Raw genomic sequence first — 22604 nt, forward strand, 5'->3', positions numbered from 1 at the left:
CAACAGGAATTAAAGAAAAAGACATCATGGGTTAAAACTTCAACATATCATCACCCACATCACCCTACAAGAAAACAAGCAACAAGATGGCAACCAATTAGCCATAAGGATAACAACCCCCACATGACAGATAGAGAGGAGTGAAGATCCACCTACTACACATCAACACAGAAGAGCTGCCATGGTCAACTTCCATCTCAGGGGAGCGAGGCACCAATGAGATCGAGGGTTCACCTTTCTCTTGGATCGCTAGATGCATGTGCATGGTACCAGGGGACTACTCTTTTGAGTAGATCTTAATATTTGTGTTCTTCCCATGTTTAGGGTGTCGAGCCGTAAAAAGGGTCTTTTTCACCTCTAATTACCTCACATTAACTTGTCAATTAGGAATGATTTGTTATTTCAAAGAGTGTAGTCAATTTGAGGTTGTCATTTTCCAGAGTAATGCTAGTAGTATAGTGCTCAGAATACAAGAGTAAACGAATGCTTAAAACAAGATCTACTTACAAAAAAGCACTTTAAAGCCTAAATCATGCATTCAGAAAACTACGCGGTTTATCAGTCAAGGGTCCAATAACAGTAACTCATCGCTCTGTAAACTTATGTAATTAAAGATAATCAAGGAACAGATCATCAATCTAGGAACTAGACAAAAAATGTCAACACCTACAACAGTTTCATATCATTCGGCACACCAAAGCAATGAGAACGCAAATAACAGGAAATGGAACAACAACTAGGAAATGGAACAAAAACTAAGAAATGGAACAACAACTAGAAAATGTAACAACAACTGACAACAACAGTTTAATTTATAGGAATAAGTGTAGCAATCATATCCTACAGATATCAGATAGCAATATTTACTCTAGGAATAAATCGGATAGCACACGGAAATAGAATGGCAACTGATTAGTAATGAAATATAGAATAGCACTTGGAACCACATGTAAATGCATAATAAACTAAGATAAATAACACACATGACACACCTTAGTATTGAGAAAAATAGTAATCTGATTTCGGTACTACAAATATCAATCTTAGTTATAAAGAATAATGATTGTAATCGTAATGGAACAACAATATCAGTTGAATCAGTAATCGCAATTAAATGTAATCTATAGATGAATACAGTAATACCAACTTAAGACTGTTACAGCTTGGTTACTTTGTAATTGAACAGCAATAGCATTCTGTAAAGAACAGTAATGTTACATCGATGATTTAAAAGAAAAACAATGTGTTATAAAGTCAGAGAACAATACGACATTCCTACTACAGAAACGATATTGCAAATATAACAGAGTTGTGATATAAAATAACAAAACACACCAGATTACTAATCGAAGTTGATAATGAAAATCACACATGAATTAAAGATAATGGTACAAGAGAAAGTGTTCCACCAGGGCTGGGCCCTTAGCCTCCAGGGATACACCGCTTGTGATTATTCCAGGATCAGAGATGGAACAACAACAAAATTTATATTAAAGCATCCAAACAAAGTTACAGTGGATCACTTCTCAATGAGAGTCGATGATCAAATTTTTAAATACAAAGGGAAATTACATAAGAGTAACAACAACCCTCCCACTGGGCTAGTAGTGCTGCCCCTTTTTATAACAGACGAGCTGAGATATCAATGATGCAAGAATGGTTAAGATTGCGATCCCTCAAGATCTTGAGGGATTCGCCAAACTGTTAATTCCAGTTATCCCTTTGTTCTCTTGCGCCGAGTTGATATCTCCTCTTCCTCTCCTTGGCTGATATGGTTCATTTTGGATCGCCTTGTTTGCATATGGTTTCCTACCACAGGGATAGTGGTTAACTCTACCCTGTCTTTTTCCTTGGGATGACAATCTTTCGTTTTTCCCTTTTTCTGCATAACAAAATGGCGATTATTAGTTATTCTGCGTTACATACAAATCTCATCGATTTGTCATAATTTCTTCTTATTTACCTAGTTATGATGCAAAGAGGTTACAAGTTCTAAAGAAAAGATGACAAAATAATCAATAAAAACATAACTTCTTCAATAGTCCACACACCCCCCTGCTTACCCTTTTGCATGCCCTCATGAAAACGTTGTAGTTGACATGTAAGGTAGTGAGAGAGTAGGCTGGAGATGGGATCTCATGTGGTGGTCTACAGCCATGATGCCTAACTAGTTGTTCAAAAAGATGGCCTGTCGGACCGTCAGGCATCTCATACAGGGCTTGGTATCCAGGTGCAGGGTGCCAAATAATTGGACTCCGAAACCTATATCCTAACCAAGATGGCCCTACCCTCAAGATAAGTTCACCATAGAGGCTCAAGCGATCATTGGCTAACTTAAAGTTTTCATAATTAAATGGTTCCCTGAGTTGGATATTCAGATTGGATGTTTGATATCGAAATTTAGTAGCTGCAATGGTAAGGTCGTTAATAGTAAAGAGGTATTCTATCCCTTGCTGATTGATTGTTGTATGAATGGGTCTTAATGCTTCAATCATGCCTGGAGTCCTCATGAGACTCTTGTGTTTGTTCCATAACTGTAATGGATCTCTAGGCTCAGCTCTTACCCATAAATCTAATCCGTGCCAATCTGACTGATTTCCTTCATTTCAATGGTCTATCTGGTGTACTAGTAGCATGCTTACATTTTGCGGCTGGCATAGTCAGTCCCCCTTCTATCATGGAAATTAGCTCTTCCTAGCTGCTCTGTTGCCGAGAAAGATTGTGGCTAACTATTTGCCGTATCAACCCATGGTGACTTACTACCTATTCTACATGTTGTGATTTCCTCATACTTCGGGCGACATCATGAGGTAATGAATTTAAAAATGCAGGTAAGTTCACAAAGCATTTATGTTTTAATATAGCTAAGAGTTTAAGGTGTCGTGGTCTTACCACATCTTTCCTGCCTTCACAGGTGATGTAGCTCTAGATGATCTTCGCTAATTCTGCCCATGGCTCGCCCAATGCTACTAGTAGGACTCCATTTCCTCTGACTTTCAGGTTCTGGCCTTCATCTTGGAAGATCTTCATGATCTTTTTCAGTCTCTCCTTCTTTAGAGTCCACATAGGTCCAATGGCTGGCAGTCCCAAGACCTCTGCAATTACATCATCGGTGATTGCTATGTGTCTTCCCCTTACTGTGGAGTGATATTCTTGCAAATTCTGTATGAATTCTATTGCTACGGTCTCATTGTATTCCTATAAATGATTAAGATAAACTAGCCATCCTTCCCTTGCCAGGATTTCCTATACAACATTTGAAACTATCAATACCTATGGTTCTCTCCCAATTGATCTTCCTCCCATGCTTTAGCTCACTGTAAAAATGTACAGACAACAATGGAATAGCAGGCTATTCAAACTGTTAAAAATATAGAGGAAATAAGAAAACAGCAGGGCTTGTTCAAATCCTGGGTAACTTACTAATTGATACAGAGCATAATACGGAAATGGCTTAACAACAGCAAGTCGTGCGGATTGAAAAACAATATACTGTTGAGCCTTGCTATTTCCAAGTAAACAACTTTTTGAATAATAGTCTGACACGTATATCAGTTAATTATGAGGTCACCTACCTCCCCCCTACAATGTGATAGGCCACCCTCGGCTTACAAATGAGGAAGCGGTGTGCCAACTTGCCATAGTACAGAGTCATAAAGGAACAACGTATGCCGAAATGTGATGTTTTACAAAAGGAGCAGGTTGCCGAAATCGAGGTATATAGTAGGATCGCTTAACAAATAAGAGAATCCTATGATATGATGCGAGGTTGGGAGGATAGGACAATTGACATGCACAAAAAGTCTGATGCGGTCATTATCAACTTTTTCCATCATGATTGGCTGTAATAGATTTTCATGTGTTTAATGGTTCGGGGAAATGATATAAATAATCTCATGTGACATATTACAAAGGTATAATACAAAGAAGGGTGCTAATGATTACTATTGGTGTATAAGGAATGTGACTTCAATACCATTAACAGAGCTCTGCTGCCGACAGGTGTTCATAACCTTGACAGAGTTGTTTATTTCACCCATGGAACCATGATCCTTTGTGTATTCTTAGGAAGTGTTGTACAATGTCAAAATGGAGGCCATTATGTTGGCTTGGTAACCAATTAGACCATAATTCCATTCACCAGGAAGGAGTGAAAGGTGGGCAGGCCAGTTCGTGATGAGACCTCATGTTCCAAGGAATCTTTATTTTTTTTTATGTGCCTCTTGGATCATATCCTTGGTGTGGTGGCCATAGTGGGAATGCCACTTCACTTTCTTCCTTATGATCATGGTAGGCTAGCTCTTGATGAGACCCCCTATCCTGCATTTGACAACCCATAAGTTATATAATCATTTTTCTCTTTCTTTCTTTTTTTCTCTTTTTATAAAGTACTTTCCTATGTATACACAAAGGGTGGTTCAACACTCCTTAAGAGTAGGAATGGTGGAAGAAGTCTTAACATCTTAATAGAAAAATATAAACTTTGTTCTTATTCCCTAATAATGGTGAAAGAGGATTATGGGAATTTTTTTTTTTTTTAAAGAATCACCATGATAAAGATAAGCAATCATATCAGTATTAGTACGATAATGACAGCAAAAGTGATGGATAATTGTGTCCTTTCCTCTTATCAATTCAAAGCAATTTCCTGTAAAAATAGCAATTTCATATGATTCACTGATTTTAGTATGCTCTAGTTTTGTATCCATTGCATAAGTGTATAGCAATGCTTCTAAAAAGACTTGAAATTATCATATATTGAGAAGAACAACAATTGTCCTTTAATTAGAATAGCAAGGAGAACAAGCATCAATAAAAGGAATACGAGAATGTTTTTATTTCAAAAAGGAAGAGCAAAAATTACAGCTGTTGTTCCTTTAGAAAAGGAACAACAGAAAATCCCATTGTCGTTCCTTTGGAAAAGGAACAGCAAAAACCAAAAGTGTTGTTCCTTTTGAAAATCCCATTTTCATTCCTTTGGAAAAGGAACAGCAAAAACCAAAAGTGTTGTTCCTTTGGAAAAGGAACAACAAAAAAGTCAAGTGTTGTTCCTTTGGAAAAGGAACAACAAAAAAGACAAGTGTTGTTCCTTTGGAAAAGGAACAAAAAAAACCAAAATTGTTGTCCCTTTGGAAAAGGAACAGCAAAAACACAAATGTTGTTCCTTTGGAAAAGGAACAACAAAAACCAAACATGTTGTTCCTTTGGAAAATGAACAACAAAAAAATGAAAGTGTTGTTCCTTTGGAAAAGGAACAACAAAATCCGAAAGTGATGTTCCGTTGGAAAAGGAACAGCAAAAAAATACAAAAGTGTTGTTCCTTTGGAAAAGGAATAGCAAAAACCAAAACTGTTGTTCCTTTGGAAAAGGAACAACAAAAAAAAAAACCCAAAAGTGTTGTTCCTTTGGAAAAGGAACAACGAAAATTGAAAGTGCTATTCCTTTGGAAAAGGAACAACAAAGTGATAAAGGAACAGATAATACAAAAAGTGTTGTTCTTTCGGAAGAGGAACAACAAAACGAAAGTGTTGTTCCTTTGGAAAAGGAATAGCAGAAAAAAAAAAAGTGCACACAAATGTTGTTTCTTTGGAAAAAGGAACAACAAAAACAATAGTGTTGTCCCTTTTGAAAAAGGAACAGAAGAAAAATGCAAGCTAGAAGAAAGGAATCAGCAAGATAGTGAAGGTGTTGTTCCTTCTAAAAGGAACAACAAAAACAATAGAATTGTTGATTCTTAGAAAAGGACAGCAAAGTGCAAAAAATATGTACAAAGAATAATTTATGCTAACAAAGCAAAAGAATTATGTACAAAACGTAAAAAAAGTTAAATCATTTTAATGAACCAGAGGTGAGGAATAGTTCTCTTCCTCCACCAAAATTTTCATGTTGGAGTCTTCGCAGAGTTGCTGATAGTAGGATTCCTGAGTAAGTCGTTTGCGGTATAGTCAAAATTGGTGGCCGTTTGCCTTGAAGGTATGTCCAGATCCGTCAATGGTGATTATGGTAAGGGTGCCATTATCATGCACGTTTTGGATCTCGTATGGCCCGAGCCAATGAGTCTGAAGCTTCCCAGGAAAATCCTGAAACCTGGAATCGTATAAGAGCGCTCAATCTCCTTCATGGACGACTTTCTTTTTAATGAGAGCGTCATGCCATTTAGCTCACTGCTATTGGATTAATGCAGTGTGTTGAAGGGTAGAGAGCTTGATCTCATCTAGCTCATTGATCTGTTGTAATCTATTAATTTGTGCCTCGTTTAGATCTAGACCAACTTCTTTTGCTATTCGCAATGTTTGGATTTCGAATTCTATGGGAAAATGTGTTCCTTTCCAAATACCAATTGGTATGGTGAATAGCCGGTAGTGCTTCTCCATGTTGTTCTGTAAACCCACAAGGCTTCTGATAGTCTTGCAGCCCAATTGCGTCTATGTGACGCAATGGTTTTTGTTGAGATTTCTTCTATTATTTTATTTCTGCTTTCTACTTGACCATTTTCCTGTGGGTGGTATAGAGTGGTGATTTTGTGCTGGATATGATAGTTTTTGAGTGTTGCAGCAATCTTGTTACTAGAAAACTGTGGTCCACCATCTGTAATTATGTCTCTTGGAAGCCCATATCGCACGAATATGTGAAACAGGAACTGTATGACAGAATCCTCTGTATCTCTCGACAGTACCTCTGCTTCAACCCATTTGGTGACATATTCTGTTGCTACCAAAATATATGTTTTCTGGTTCAAGGATGGGTTAATTGGACCAACAAAATCAAGTGCCCATCGCTCGAATGGTTCAATAACTAGTTGTGGATTCAAGGGCATTTCGTCGAACTGACCAAGGCATCCTGCTCTTTGGCAACTATCACAAGCTTGAACGAACTTCTTTGCATCTTTGAAGATCGTAGGCCAATAATACCCTATTTGCAGCACCTTATGTCCAGTTCTCAGTTCAGCAAAGTGCCCGCCACATGGTCCGTCGTGACAAGCTTTCAAGATGTCAAAAATTTCATCCCCCTGGACACATCTCCTGATGTGCATATCTTCTCTTGTATGGAACAGGTAGCCCCCAATCCAGGAAAATCGAGCACTTCACTGGACAATCTATTTTTGTTCATTGGGGGTCAAATGTTTCAGTAATTTGCCTACTGCTAAGTAATTCACAACATCAACATATCAGGGTGTTTTAACAATGATAGCAAACAGATGCTCATCTGGAAATTGATCTTCAACTACTGCTACATCCACAGGTTTGGGGATCCGTGAGAGAAAGTCAGCTACAGGATTTTCTTTTCCAGGGCGGTCCTTGATTGTGATATCAAATTCTTGCAATAAAATCAACCATTTGGTTATTCTACCATTTTTGATCGGTTTATTTGCTAAATACTTTATGGTAGAGTGATCTGTATACAAGATAACAAGATATCCAGTAATGTAATGTCTGAACTTATTGACAGCATGTATTACAGCTAGAAATTCCTTTTCAGTAATGGTATAATTCAATTCAAGAAGGGATAAATTCTTGCCAATATAATAAATTTCATATGGCTTTTTATCTTCTTCCTGCCCAAGGACTGCTCCAATACCTGTATCTGAGGCATCTAATGAAATTTGAAATGGTAGATCCCAATTTGGTCCTCTAAGGACTGGGGCTGTTGACACAAGCCTCTTCAGATCTTGGAAAGCATGGTCACATTTTTATGTCCAAAGAAAGTCAACATTACCTATCAATGCATATAGAGGTGAGCAATATGCGAAAAATGTTCTATAAATCTTCTATAGTAACCAGAAAATCCAAGAAAACTGGGTACCTCTATTTGAGTGGTGGGAGTGGGAATTAGTAAAATTATTTAAATTTTGGCTGGGTCTACCTGTATGCCAGTTGCTGAGATATAATGGTCTAGAATAAGTCCTTCAGTCATCATCATATAACATTTTTCATGACTCAAATAGAGCCTAGTGGCAATGCAGCGCTGGAAAACTTATTCCAGTGTGTCCAATGCTAGATCAAAATCGACTTTGTATGGTGTAAAATCATCCATGTATACTTTGAGTCCATTTATTAAGTCTGAAAATATGCTGAGGATAGCCCTTTGAAATGTGGCAAGAGCATTGCATAAGCCAAAAGGTAGAACTCTGTAGGCAAATGTTCCCCAAGGACAAGTAAAAGTGGTTTTGTCTTGGTCTTCAGGGGCAATATGAATCTAATTGTATCCACTGAAGCCATCTAAGAAAGAAAAGAATTTCTTCCCTACCAAAGTCTCTAATACATTGTCAATGAATGGAAGGGGAAAGTGGTCTTTTTGTGTTGCTTTATTTAGTTCTCTAAAATCTACACAAATCCTCCACTTTCCATTCTTCTTTGGTACCACAACAAGTGGAGAGACCCATTTACTATTGGAGATAGGGTAGATGAAGTTGACATCTAAAAGTTTTTGAAGTTTAGCTTTTAAAATGTCTTTTAGGTGAGGATTAAGTCTCCTTTGTGGTTGGCGAATAGGTCTCACATCTTTTTCTATGTAAATGTGGTGTGTACATAACTGGGGATCAATTCCTTTCATATCAAGATAGTCCCATGCAAATGCTTCTTTGTATTTCCTCAGTAATTGGATTAGCTTCTCTTCTTGTTCGAGAATCAGGTTGGCATTAATGTTTAAAGTCTTTCTTGGCTCAATTTCTATAATTTTACTATTTGAAACAGAGGTAGTAGGTATTGTTTGATCGTGTGTATCTTTAAGAGGATCTTATTCTAATTCATTATCAAATATTGCTTCTATCATGAAACATTGTATGTAGGATCTGGTTTCAGTTTGGCTAATAAAATTGTTAATGGAATCATCTTCTATTTGGTCTTTGAAATCGAGGGCCTCTTCTATGGTTAATGGAGATCTAATATTTTCAGTAAGGTATGATATAGGATGCTTGTTCGTTTTTATTATTGTGACACTTGGCTGGGCTGGAGGATATAAAGCTAGGTTCTTGATATCTACCCCTCTAATTATGGTCATATTGCCTTGTCGTAGCTAATATAAGCATCAGCAGTTGCAAGCCAAGGTCTGCCTAAAATCAATGGATGTCCATCAATTCATTTTTTGGGGTTTATTATCATAAAAGAGGCCGAATACGCCCAGGAGTCAACGGATACCATGACATCATGTAGTCTGCCTTCTAGCCTAACCACAAATCGGTCAGCTAGTTTTAGTAAAGTATAGGTTGGTTCTACTGATGTAATGCCTAGTTTTTGGCAAGTGGTGGTTGTTAGGATATTAATCGTAGCTCCTAGATAAACTAAGGCATTTGAGAAGGTTTGACCATAGATTTGTACGGTTGCTATTGGATTTCATGGGTCTTCATATTTAACGGGTGTTTTTTTTCCTGATAATAAGTCGGATAGAGTGCCAACTACTTGGACTTTTGGGTTATTTGTTATTTTCCTCCTTGGTTTCTGTATACATAATTCTTTGATAGTCCTTGCATATATGGGGATGTCTTGAATGGCTTGGAGGAATGGGATTTTTATGTATATATTTTTTAGTTCTCCCAGAATAATTAATCGCTCTGGGAATGGAGGAGAGGATGTGGTTGTTGGATTATGAATTTGTTGTCTGGTCACTTCCTCTTCTTATAGCGGTTGTTCTGTAGGTAACTGATTTTCAACTTGAGTTTTTTTATCTCCCTCTGTTTCGATGATACGCCCAGACCTTAATTGAAGGTCATTACACTCCCTTAGATCAGTTCCTATTTCTGGTGTTTCCATTATTTGAATAGATTGGACCGGTCTGTTATTTGGATTGGGGTTGGGTTGGGCTGGGAGTTGCGGTCTTAAGTTAGGCTGGGGGTTTTGTTGTAATGCTGGCAGTGTAGGTTGAGGGAGGGGAATGGTTCCTACTAGCTGATTCATCAGTCTTTGCCAGTTTGTCTGCCAGGCTTGACTCTGTGAAGTAGGAGGAGCCCATTGTGCTAGATATGCATTGTTTTGCCAATATGGTGGGGTATAGGGAAAATTTGGCCAATTGGATTGGTTTTCTTGATTTGTCCATGGAGATGATGAAGGAAATGATTGTTGTGACCAATTCGGGAAGGGAGGTTGATTTTTCCACATTGTACTATATTGTTGAGCATGATATTGTGGAGGCTGAAAAGAAGAAGTTGGGTCTAAAAACATACCTAATTGTCGCGGCTGCCATTGATGGCACTGATTAAGTAGATACACCGATTCTGCATCTTCTTCTGCTTCCTTGTATACTAATTTCAATCCAGGAAGTGAGGGGCAGCTCTCTGTGGAGTGGTCTTTTGTAAAAATGGCACAAACTTGAACTGCATCTAATGGACACTCCTTCTAGTTGTGTTTCTTTCTGCATCTGGGGCAGAATATTGCCAAATTTTGTTCTGCTTCTACTTGCTTTTGTTTGGCCTACATAATATCAAGTTGTGTTGTCAGTTTGTTATAGACATTTTTGTGCCTTACAGCATTGAGCATGAAATGTCCATAATCTAAGGGATCCAAAGTCCCTAAACATGTTGTTCCTACCCCTAGAGGAACAAGGCTAACAAACCACAACAATTCACAGAAGTTCTCCACCAGAAACTGCTCAAAAACAAGTCAATTCAGGATCAATTCAGTGGCTCCACTAGCTGTCTGCGCTGAATGTCAAAGTCAACACTGGCTACTTGCACTGCAACGCAGGTAGAAACACTACCAGGGTGCGCTGAGCGAGAGTTGACAAATGGCAAGTTCATTCCAAGAGGTGTCAAGACCCTGGAAGCTTCCAGAATCTTCCTCAATGACACTTGCCTCAGTGAATTCGACTGGTGATGAGTAAGAGGTTCCCAATCTCCAAGTGGAAGCAAGAACCTCCAAGTGGAATCAAGAACTGATAGAGGGAGAGGACACTAGTCAGATCTCAAGCTGACTCATCCTCTCTCCAAACATCTATATATGGATCTCTCCTCCATGAGATCTAGGAGGCTGGAATTTTGTTATTGCAAAGAATTGTTGTTGGTTTGAGATTGGAATCATTGGGTGCTTAATGCTTTGAAGGGGGTGAAGATAGGAATTCCATTTGCTGGGAAGGAGATGCTGGATTGGAGCCCTCTGGGTTGTATCTCTTCTTGAACCTTGTTATTCATCAATAAAGCTATCTTGGTTTCTCCTATATACTGATGTATCTTTGATGTATGGTTGCCTTAGTATGTTTAGTTTATTTCTAATCCTAAACTAGTTATGAATATGAATCTATGTCTTTGTGTAGTATTCTCTTCTTGTGATCTTGCAGAGACCTGTTGAAGCTGGGCGAGCGAGAAGGCAAGTAGCTGGGAACTCTCAAAGAGAAGGGAAACTGGATCGAGGGACAAACGGAAGACACTGGTTAGTCCATCCATCTCTCTTCATTCTTAATTCATAAAGGAAGAATACTAGAATAGCTGTCTCTGTTTGTTGCTAAGGCACTGTCACACCTTAGGTGGATAGGATCGTCCTGCATAGGCAATTTTCCCCACAACAAATTGGCGACTCCGCTGGGGAGATCTGTTTAGTCATTTTATTTGTGTTTCCATCATTGTTTGTTTCATAGACTCAACAACAACAATCGAACGACAGTTGTTGCTTTGATCCAATCACTGGATTTGTCTATGATCTGAACAACGGACTCACAAATGATTTGATGATCCTTTGTGATAGATCTTAGTACTCCCTCAATGCATCCCTTTGATTGTACCTTGCTTGTTGCTTTGATTTGGCTTGAAACTGTAGATTAAATAGCAAACTGTGACCCAAAACCCAGTGAGAAACTCTCGTTTCTCCTTCAGCGCAGACCCTGTGAAGAGGTTCTACATTTCAACGCAGGTCCCGTGAAGGCTACCTGCGCTGAATGTCAAAACCCCTATGTTAAGGTTGCGCTGATCCAGTTAGGCCTTGTACAACTGGGGTTCTCTGCTCTGTTTTGCCTTGTTTTGATCTCTAATTTTTGCAGCCTGTAACCAGCATAGGTACCAGTCTAATAACTCCTTTTCTCTGCTTAAATTCTGCCTCCTTTTGTACAAAAAGACTGTGAGTGTTTTTATGGGTTTGTGGCGTCATTTACAGTTTTCCTTTGCAAGAGTGAAATAGTCATCCTGTAGCCCTTGATTCAGATCTGCTGATTGTGATCTTAGGAGAGAGTTCATTGGCTGATTACAGTTGATTATACATTTACTTTTGCTTTTGGTTTGAGTTTGTCTCTTTTAAGTGTTGAAACAAGTATTCATTTCGGAAATCGTTAAGTGTTGTAATCTCTTCTACCCTCTCTGATTTCGGAAAAAGTAAACTTGTTTGTATTGGTCATTTAAAAGCAAATTCAAAGTTGTACAAAAAGCTTTCTTTGTAGGCATCAATACTAAGAAAGCGGAAAACAAACACCTGCATTGTGCATCTGCATCTTGATAGTTTGCATGTTTGATTTAGGAAAAGTGCATTAGAGTGTGCTGATTGCTCTTTGAGAAAAGATGGTGTCTTTCTTTTCCCTTTGTAGCTAGGATTTTCATAAGTTGAAAAGATATAAAGCTTGCTTATCATCTTTAGACTGCATTTAGGAATTGTATCATACATCTCGTGGTGAACCTCAAAAGGCAAACTTCTAAAAAGATCAACCTAAAATAAATTGAATGAACTTAACAACGCTTTGCAACATAACGCACAACATAGAGGTCTAGGCTAGAGACATGTTCCGGCGTCGTAAAGCCTGGTGACTGTCGATCTCGTTGATGGTGGGTGATTCCTCCTGAGGGACGATAGCGCCAGTACGGATTGTGCTCCCACGTACCGTCACGTATATATTTGGAGATCCCTATAGGCATAAAAAATTTATCCTTAGGAAGCCGTGTCGGCCGCCCTACTGATCGCAATGCACTGAACACAGCATTCAGGAAGATCGACCGCCCGTACCCTAAAAAGTATTCTGCGGTTTTGCGAAAAGTTTGGCACACCCTCTACCTAGAACTCCAGAGCAGTTCCTTTGGCCTTTTTCAGACTCTATAACGGAAAAAGTCCATCCGAGCATTTGTCACTTCGGGCTCGTTAAAAAATCGAAGGAGACTAGAGTCATCTTTAGCTTTTTCTCGACTCTTTAAAAGTGAAAAAGCAAGTTGTGTCTAAAAGCGTCTAAAAATTCATTTAATTCGGAAACACATTTTCCCCTTTTCTATTTTGGTTGATCGAGTAATCCGCAATCGTGGAAGAAAGTCAATTCAAACCCCGTCGTTCGCGGAATCGAAAACAGTACGGAAAAAGCGAACTCGTTTAACCGGTTCCAAATCTCCTCTTAAAGTTAGAACAAGTGTTCTGACGACATCGGAGGTTCCAGTTACTCCAAACATTTCTGGAAACCCTGCCTCTACAGAAGAAGTTCAACAGCCACAGAGGGACAGTAACACTGATCCTAGTCTGGGAGCAAAAACTTGCGTTACTGAACCAGTTCCATCTGTGATCGGTTCAGAGAGTCTTGCTCCTCAAACAACTGTCGCTATCGATTCAACCCCTTCTTCGGCACCAGAAATATTTTACGGACCTGACGGTCTTCCCCTTCCACCTGGTTTGATTGCGATAGAGGAAATTGTAGAGGATCCGCAAGCAAGTACTCCAACACATTTTGGAGTCGGGGTCACTCTATTTCCTTCGACATCAGAAGTTAGTCTACCACCAGTGGAAGTTCCTGTAGAATCGCTAGGTAATCTATTGGATAGACTCAAAATGTCTGAACAACCGTCAACATCTAGGACTGTGTCGAACGACACAGCGACAGCAGAACTCCCTGTCGTCACTCCGACAATGTTTACCGGCACACCATCTGTCTCGACTAGCTCACAACCGCTAGAAGGAGTCCACCCAGGGACTATTTCGACAGTGTGGTCCGTTCCAGTTTGTTCCTCCGGAACAATATCCGACAACTCTTATGTTGAAACTCGCCAGATTGATCCATTTGGAGGTCAATTTGGGCAATCCAGTCCCCAAGGACAAACAATCCCCTTGAGTTCTGGATTGCCACCGTATGGGGGGCAGTATGCCCTTTCATTACCCCCTCTGGGAGGGTATCCATACGGGAGTTCACAACAGTATTCAGGTTATACTGGAATTACATCTAGTGGTTGGGTACCTATGCTACCTCAACAACCAAGGGTTGTGTATTCTATGCAACAATGTGTACCTATGTCGAACATCCCGACCACACCGGCTATTGTGACAGTGTCGCTAGTTCAAACGTTGCCTATTGTATGTCAACCTCAGATTTCTCAGGTTGTAATGCAACAGCCCCTTGACCCTGTGACTCAACCACAATCTCCAACTGGTGGGGCGACACAGGTCCAAACGGGTACAATTACCCCAAATCTTGGTCTGACGGTTAGCATAGCACAACAGAGCATGGCTTCACAACCGTGGCTGGTGCAATACCAACAACCACAATTCCAACAAGTGTACCAAGGTTCTGAGCAGCAGATCTTTGCGAACAGTGGACAACCGTATATTCAAAACGGTCAAAACCAACCGCTTTACAGTGGTCAAGTCCACCAACCGTATCAGTCATACCAACATCAATTACATTATGCTGGTATGCAAAGGCCCACAGCTCAGGCAATTCCATCGTACCCTGGGTATGCTTCACCTAACCTGAATCAACAGTTACCATTCGTGGCAACTTTAGAGTTACCCGATTTACACCGGTTAACAAATGATCCAATTGCTTACGCCCCTTGGTGGCCAGCAATTCCTCACAAACTTCCATCGGACATTCCTAAATTTAATGGAAATCCAAGTGAAGACCCATCGAATCACGTGATGACCTTTCATCTGTGGTGTTCATCAAACACCCTAAACGATGATTCGATAAGGCTTCGCCTTTTCCAGAGGACGTTAACGGGTCCAGCGGAAAAATGGTATATTGAATTACCTAGAGCCTCGTTCGACAATTTCAGCACCTTAGCCACGACATTCTTAACCCATTTTCAATTACCAATAAGGTATGAAAAGGGAACGGAAATCTTAACCAACTTCAAACAGACAATAGCCACTCACATATCTGATCATATACATGAGTGGCGACGTCGTCGTAGGATGGTAAAAACGTACGTTCCCGATCAGTTATTAGCTGAATGGTTTATCAAGTCGTTACTTCCTGCTATAAGGGAAGATGTGGCAAAGGGGGGAGTCGTAACGGAAGAGCAAGTTATCGCTCGTGCGCAGTATCTAGACTTAGTCTATACTCAGTCTGGCACGCTCTATGACAAAATACCTGACGCCCCTAGACCGGAATTTTCAATTCCTCCTCCTCCTAAATCAAACAATGACTCTCATGCCGGCGATGGCATGATTGGCACGACAAACGCGAAATCGACAAAGGCCAACTCCAAAAGGGCCCGTAAGATTTCAGATCAAAATGCAAAAGAAGAAATTCTTGCTTCGGAAGTAAATGCTGTATCGACAGATAAAGGCAAAGAAACCAATCAACCAGGAAGCAAGAAGAAGCAAAACAAAGGGAAGAAGAAGAAACAGGGTGAGTCATCTCCCGGAAAAACTTCTTCAAACCCTCCTGGGAGAGGGAAACCAAAAAGTCCATGTTTTATATGTGACGAGGATCATTGGACAGCCGATTGTCCATACAGAGCTGAGCTTAAGAGATTCTTTAAGAGTTCGCAGACCTCAGTTGTGTTAACTGATCCGTTCCCAAATCCAGGTCAAAATCTGGTTGATAGTGGAAATGCTTCCCCGTCGCAAGTGCTAATGCTGTCGATATCCAAGCAACAAAATGATGCTTTGATTTCGACAAGGAACAAAGATTACGGGAATCCGCAGCTGTCGAATGACAAAGGTAAATATCAACCAAGTAGTTCGACAACAACTTTGACAGAAGTTGTACCGCCCATCATTCCTGAATTAACAATTAAACTGCCAAAGGGGGTAGTACACAAGTCGACATTTAATCCTCGCGCCCGAGCGGCGCAGCATTATAACATAGTGGAAGATTTGGCCCAATCGCCATCTGCTATGTCGACTCTTGAAGTACTACAAAATTGTCCATCCCAAAGGCAGGCTTTGTTATCGGCTATTGGTGGGGTTGATCCTAAGGATTCCAATCTTGTATCCTTCGACCACAAAGGATACGATCCTCAGTTACCAGCTCAACTAGCTTTCCTTATTCAAGTGAAAGCCCTCAACAAAACTGTTCACCGAACAATCATTAATGAGGGGGAATCTACATGTATTATGTCGATGAGTTGCTGGAAAAATTTAGGGTCTCCGACCTTGTCGCGATCTTCGACGACATTGAAAGCATTCGACGAAAGGACCTATACCCGTGCGGTATCCTAAATAACTTGAAGGTTGAACTGGGGGGAAAAACATTAGAAATAGATGTTGAAGTCATCGATGGGAATCTTGACTACAACATCCTACTGGGAAGACCATTGATATATGCCATGGCAGCTGTAGTGTCGACTTATTTTAGGAAGATCGTATTCCCTTTTCAAGGAGGGATTACGATCGTCGACCAACAATACTTCCTCCCTAATGGTTCACAAGTTACAGGAAGCATTCCCATGATCCATGGGAGCAACCATTCGCTTCAAGATATTGGAGTAGGCCTACTGAAAGACCCCACATTAATGGGAACTTTTGCACTTCCACCTCCAATCTATATAGGAGAAGTGGCGCTGGTAGGAGCCTGCAACATGATATCTTCCACGAAGATCTCAGAAGACGATATCAACATGGATCATGAAATGGTTTTGCCCCCAAACCCTATAGAAATATTGTAGCAATCAATGTTTCGAGCATGGGAGGCGAACCCAAATCAACGCTCATCAAGCGTTTGGGTAGATAGGTCTAGACAATATGGTACCCCATTAGATCCTTGGTCGAGAGTGCATGGAACCGACGAAGGAATCCTACAATCAATGTTGATTGAGGGGGCACCATGGAATGATTGCCACCATCGTTCCCTTCTTCCGGATTATGAAGAAGATACTCAACATGACCTTTACCACCCTTCAGTTTTTGAATTCCTGTCAAACACTGTAAATACGGTGGATTCCGAGCGAAACTTATCCAATATTGAAGAGACTATAGCCATAAATATCTCAACTAAAACAAATGTTGTAGAGAATATTTATGTCGGCAAAGGATGTTCTCCTTCAAGACTGGAAATATATAACGCTCTTTTTCGTGAGTTCAGAGATGTTTTTGCTTGGTCATATGATGAAATGCCAGGCATTGACTCGAGTATCGTTGAACACGAAATTAAGATGTATCCTGATGTCAAACCAGTAAGACAACGGCTTCGGCAGGTGCACCCCAAGAAAGCCGTTGCCATTAAGGCAGAAGTTGAAAAACTTCTCCATGCTGGTTTCATCTACCCGGTTCCTCTAACCGATTGGGTATCGAATATTGTCCCTGTTATGAAGAAACAAGGGACAATTAGAGTGTGTGTCGATTATAGGGATGTAAACCAAGCTTGTCTGAAAGACAACTACCCTACACCCTTCATCGACCAGATAATTGATGAATGCGCCGGATGTGAAATCTTTTCATTCATGGATGGATTTTTCGGGTATAATCAAATAAATATCCGCCCACAGGACCAGTCAAAGACTGCATTCATTTGTCCGTGGGGCACATTCGCTTATCGAAAATTACCCTTTGGTTTAAAGAACGCAGGGGCCATGTTTCAGAGGGCAATGAATTATGCCTTCCATGACATCAAGAACATCGTTCAACCATACCTCGACAACCTTCCGGCTCATTCGCGAAAGCGGACTGATCATCCGCAGCATTTAAGAGCGATATTTCTACGTTGCCGACACTACAAGATTAGACTCAATCCTCACAAATGTGTATTTTGCGTCGGTTCTGGTCGTTTACTTGGCTTTGCAGTATCTAAGGATGGGATTCGCCTCGACCCTTGCAAGGTTCAGGCAATCATTAATTTGCCTCCACCTTCGAATTTGCTTCAGATTCAGAAACTCCAAGGGAAAGCAAACTTTCTGAGGAGGTTCATTCCAAATTACGCAGAACTTGCTAAAGGTTATACTCGTCTTTTGAAAAAGGATGTACCTTTTGTCTGGGATCAGGTGGCGCAAGCTTCCTTTGATGCTCTGAAAGATTCTCTAGTAAAAGCATCATTAATGTATGCACCGGACTATCAAAGAGATTTTAACCTGTATCTGGCTGCAGCGGATACGACCATTGCGATGGTTTTAGTTCAGGAAGTCGATGGAATTGAACATCCTATATATTATTTAAGTAAAAACTTGAATGATACAGAAAGAAAATATTCTTATGTTGAAAAACTAGCGCTTGCAGCTGTTCAAGCGATTCAAAGATTTCGACATTATGTCCTCTTTCGGAAAACTACCATTTTATCAGATTGCAACCCCATGACTTATATATTGTCGAGACAGTTGCTGGGGGGCAAATATTCAAAATGGATAGCGATCCTTCAAGAGTTTGATCTGGAATTTGTAAAATCCAAATCAAAGAAAGCTCTAGTTTTCGCAGAATTATTGTGCGATCTCCCATCGTCGTCCAACGATGAAACATCCGAAGAATCAATCGTGGACGAAAGTTTGTTTCTGATATCTGCAAGCAATGAGTGGTATGGAGATATAATAATTTATCTCCAAACCCAAAAATTCATGCCTAACACCTCTCACTCAGAATAGAAACGTATACGATACCAAGTGAAAGACTACATGATCGTCGGTGATACGCTTTACCGTCGTGGTATCGATACAGTTCTGAGAAGGTGCCTCACCCATGAGGAGTTCGAAAAAGCCCTGAACGAGTGTCATTCAGGCGAGTGTGGGGGGCATCAATCTGGATATGCTACGGCACAAAAAATCTTACGAGCAGGATACTTCTGGCCAACCATGTTCAAAGATTGCATAACCGCAGTCAGAAGTTGCCATGCTTGTCAAATTTTTGATAGCAAAACCAGAAGACCACCCGCACCTTTACAGCCAATAGTTGTTCTTGGGCCTTTCCCCAAATGGGGCATTGATTTCATGACATGTAACCCCACCTCGACCGGGGGGCATGGGTATATTATAGTCGCCGTTGACTATTTTACCAAATGGTCCGAGGCGATGCCTACATTAGATAACATTGGTGAAACAGCTGCCCTTTTCTTTTTCAATCATGTAGTCGCCAGGTTCGGCGTACCACAGGCTATAGTTACAGATCATGGATCACATTTTCTCAATCACATGATGGTTGAACTAGCTGCCAAGCTAGGGCTATCTCACGACAGCTCTACCCCGTATTATCCACAAGCCAACGACAAGTTGAAGCGATCAATAAGGTCCTAAACCGTATGTTGCAAAGGATGATCGCAGTTCACAAAAGAAGGTGGCACCTAATCCTGTACTCAGCCTTGTGGGCTTATCGAACATCGGTAAGGAATGCGACCGGGTTCACACCTTTCCAACTGGTGTATGGCCTGGAAGCAGTCTTGCCAATCCAGTGTGAAATCTCGTCACTTAAACTCGCAATTGATCTCCTCCCCGGAACTTCAGAAGAAGAGGCCCGTTTCTTGGAATTAATCCAATTGGATTAAACCCGTCGTGATACCGCTTTGGCTAACAAATCCCATAAGAAATGAGTCAAGGTGCAGTTCGACAAAAATGTCAAACCCCGTGTCTTCTCAGAAGGTGACTTGGTCTTGCTTTATGACCAAGAATCCGATAAATTGGGAGCAGGTAAATTTAATTCTTTATGGATGGGCCCCTATATTGTTAAACGAGTGTTAGCAAAAGGAGCCTATGAGTTAATGAATTATGACGGAATTCCACTGGCGCAACCTCGTAATGGGTTGTACCTCAAGCGTTACTATGCTTAAATAGTGACCAATATGCATGCACCTCAATTTGCGTTATTATGCTGGGGGCATGCAAACTTATCATCGAGAAATTTTAGCACATAGTTCATGCTCGTTAAAAAATAAATGCAAGATCCGAGCAGTTTTATCGTATAGTTCATGCTCGTTAAAAAATAAACATAAAATCGAGCAAGTGTTTCAACCCGCGTTTAAGCTCGTTAAAAAATGAACTATTCCGGTAAATAACCGCTGTGAATGTAACATTATCAGCCATTAAAGCCTTGGTCGTGTTTGCACCGTCACCTCCACTTTTCCATTGGCCAATTGTTCACCTCCATATGTTTGTTTACCCATTTTGAGGAACAGCTGCGAAGAGTGATTTCACTAGCCATCCTTGTGACACTGCCGTGATTGGAAAATTCCAACCTATACCTGGAATCAGCTGCTAACCCGTTTCATCACTCGTTCCTCAAAAGACGAGTCTTCTTTAAGCTCTTTTCAACTGACTCATAAAATATGAAAAGATTGCCGAGTCCTTGGCCTTCCAACTCATTAAAGGGACATGAAGTGCTATCCCTCCTCTAGATTTTAATATTTTTGGACCTGGGGGATTATTGCACAAAAAGATCGAGTGCTTGTTTTATTCGGCTCGTTAAAACTATCGAAAACTCATCCCTTCTGTATTGTTTTATACTTTTTCGGACCTAAGGGATTAGATGACGAAAAAGGACTTTTGGAGTTAACTTTATTTACCTTTTCAGACTCTCTAAAAATGAAAAGGACCGAGTTATCTTTGTCGTTAGACTCGTTAAAATCATTAATAGCGACAAACTTGTCTTTAGACGAGAACGAGTTTCACTATCGCTAGGCTCGTTAAAACATAGCGATGGGCTTGCCTGAAGGGCAGGTTATGGAACAAGCATATGTTATCCTCCTCAAGCTTGACAAAAATAAAGAGGTACTGGTCAGCAATGATGGGGAAAATTGGGAGAAACTCAAGAAAACTTTGATGGTAGCAAGTCGCTCTTGAACATGACACTTTTCCTCCGTACCACAATCGGGTTGGGTTGTTTCATTCACCGGCCACATCACCATGGTCTCGCCATACCATCCATATTTGGGGTAATGCTACCGATCCATCGCATCAGTGTCGCCATATGTTAAAGAGAAGTCGTTCAGAAAAGTCAACCGTGTCCCATCCACTGCCGTACATTATCCTTCATCCTTTCATGACCGCCACCCTGAATCATATGTCACAGATCGTTTTCACCTCCATCAAAATCATTAGCTCCGTTCTGTGTCATTGATGTGGGATTCATTAAGGCCCTCCTTTGACGGATCGCTTCTTGTCGACATCAGCTCATTATCCAAGAAGTTGATCTAGGAACAACCCCTTCAGTACTTTGAAGCTTGCATGCCTCAATGGCAAGTTTCTCACTTTCGGCGATAGGTATACATCAATGACCTTCAACCGAAAGATTTTGCGTGGTGTTCGACGCCAAGTCCTTTATTCACACCACGTGAATTTTACTGCAGTACCTTGAGGTTCATTATCATTATCGGTGATTCCTCTCGCGCTTGTTAACGGTTTACCTCATTGACCGGTAATCAAGTGATGTCTTTCCATGTTCGACTTCAGAACATTTCTCACATGGATCGACTTGTACTTAGAGTGAAGATCGAACGAGTTTGAAGACCCCGGATCTAGTTTCATCCATCCGGGCTGCGATATATATTCAGGAAAGATAAAGACATTGACATGTACATCATTGCAACAGATAATCATCCTACCCAAAGGATGATAATTTCATCAAAATTATCAGTCTACCATTAGACGATTGTCTGTTCTATGTACATGAAAATGAATTTATAAAGCTGAGCATGGGAATGCCCGCCTCAGCTAGATCATGAAAGCAGTATGAAAAATAATGTATTGTGTTGTATCTTATTACAGGTCTCCTCCCAGCATTGGATGAACTTCGGATCCTCCTGATAAAGCATTTCACCCGATAAACAGCCTCATACTTTAGGGGGCAACTGTTATAGACATTTTTGTTCCTTACAGCATTGAGCATGAAATTTCCATAATCTAAGGGATCCAAAGTCCCTAAACATGTTGTTCCTACCCCTAGAGGAACAAGGCTAACAAACCACAACAATTCACAGAAGTTCTCCACCAGAAACTGCTCAAAAACAAGTCAATTCAGGATCAATTCAGTGGCTCCACTAGCTGTCTGCACTGAATGTCAAAGTCAACACTGGCTACCTACACTGCAACGCAGGTAGAAGCACTACCAGGGTGCATTGAGCGAGAGTTGACAAATGGCAAGTTCATTCCAAGAGGTGTCAAGACCCTGGAAGCTTCCAGAATCTTCCTCAATGACACTTGCCTCAGTGAATTCGACTGGTGATGAGTAAGAGGTTCCCAATCTCCAAGTGGAAGCAAGAACCTCCAAGTGGAATCAAGAACTGATAGAGGGAGAGGACACTAGTCAGATCTCAAGCTGACTCATCCTCTCTCCAAACATCTATATATGGATCTCTCCTCCATGAGATCTAGGAGGCTGGAATTTTGTTATTGCAAAGAATTGTTGTTGGTTTGAGATTGGAATCATTGGGTGCTTAATGCTTTGAAGGAGGTGAAGATAGGAATTCCATTTGCTGGGAAGGAGATGCTGGATTGGATCCCTCTGGGTTGTATCTCTTCCTGAACCTTGTTATTCATCAATAAAGCTATCTTGGTTTCTCCTATATACTGATGTATCTTTGAT

The sequence above is a fragment of the Pinus tabuliformis genome, chromosome 8 (genome assembly GCF_031772625.1).
Source record: "Pinus tabuliformis cultivar Carrire ecotype Pingquan chromosome 8, CPIR1, whole genome shotgun sequence".
Lineage (NCBI taxonomy): Eukaryota > Viridiplantae > Streptophyta > Pinopsida > Pinales > Pinaceae > Pinus > Pinus tabuliformis.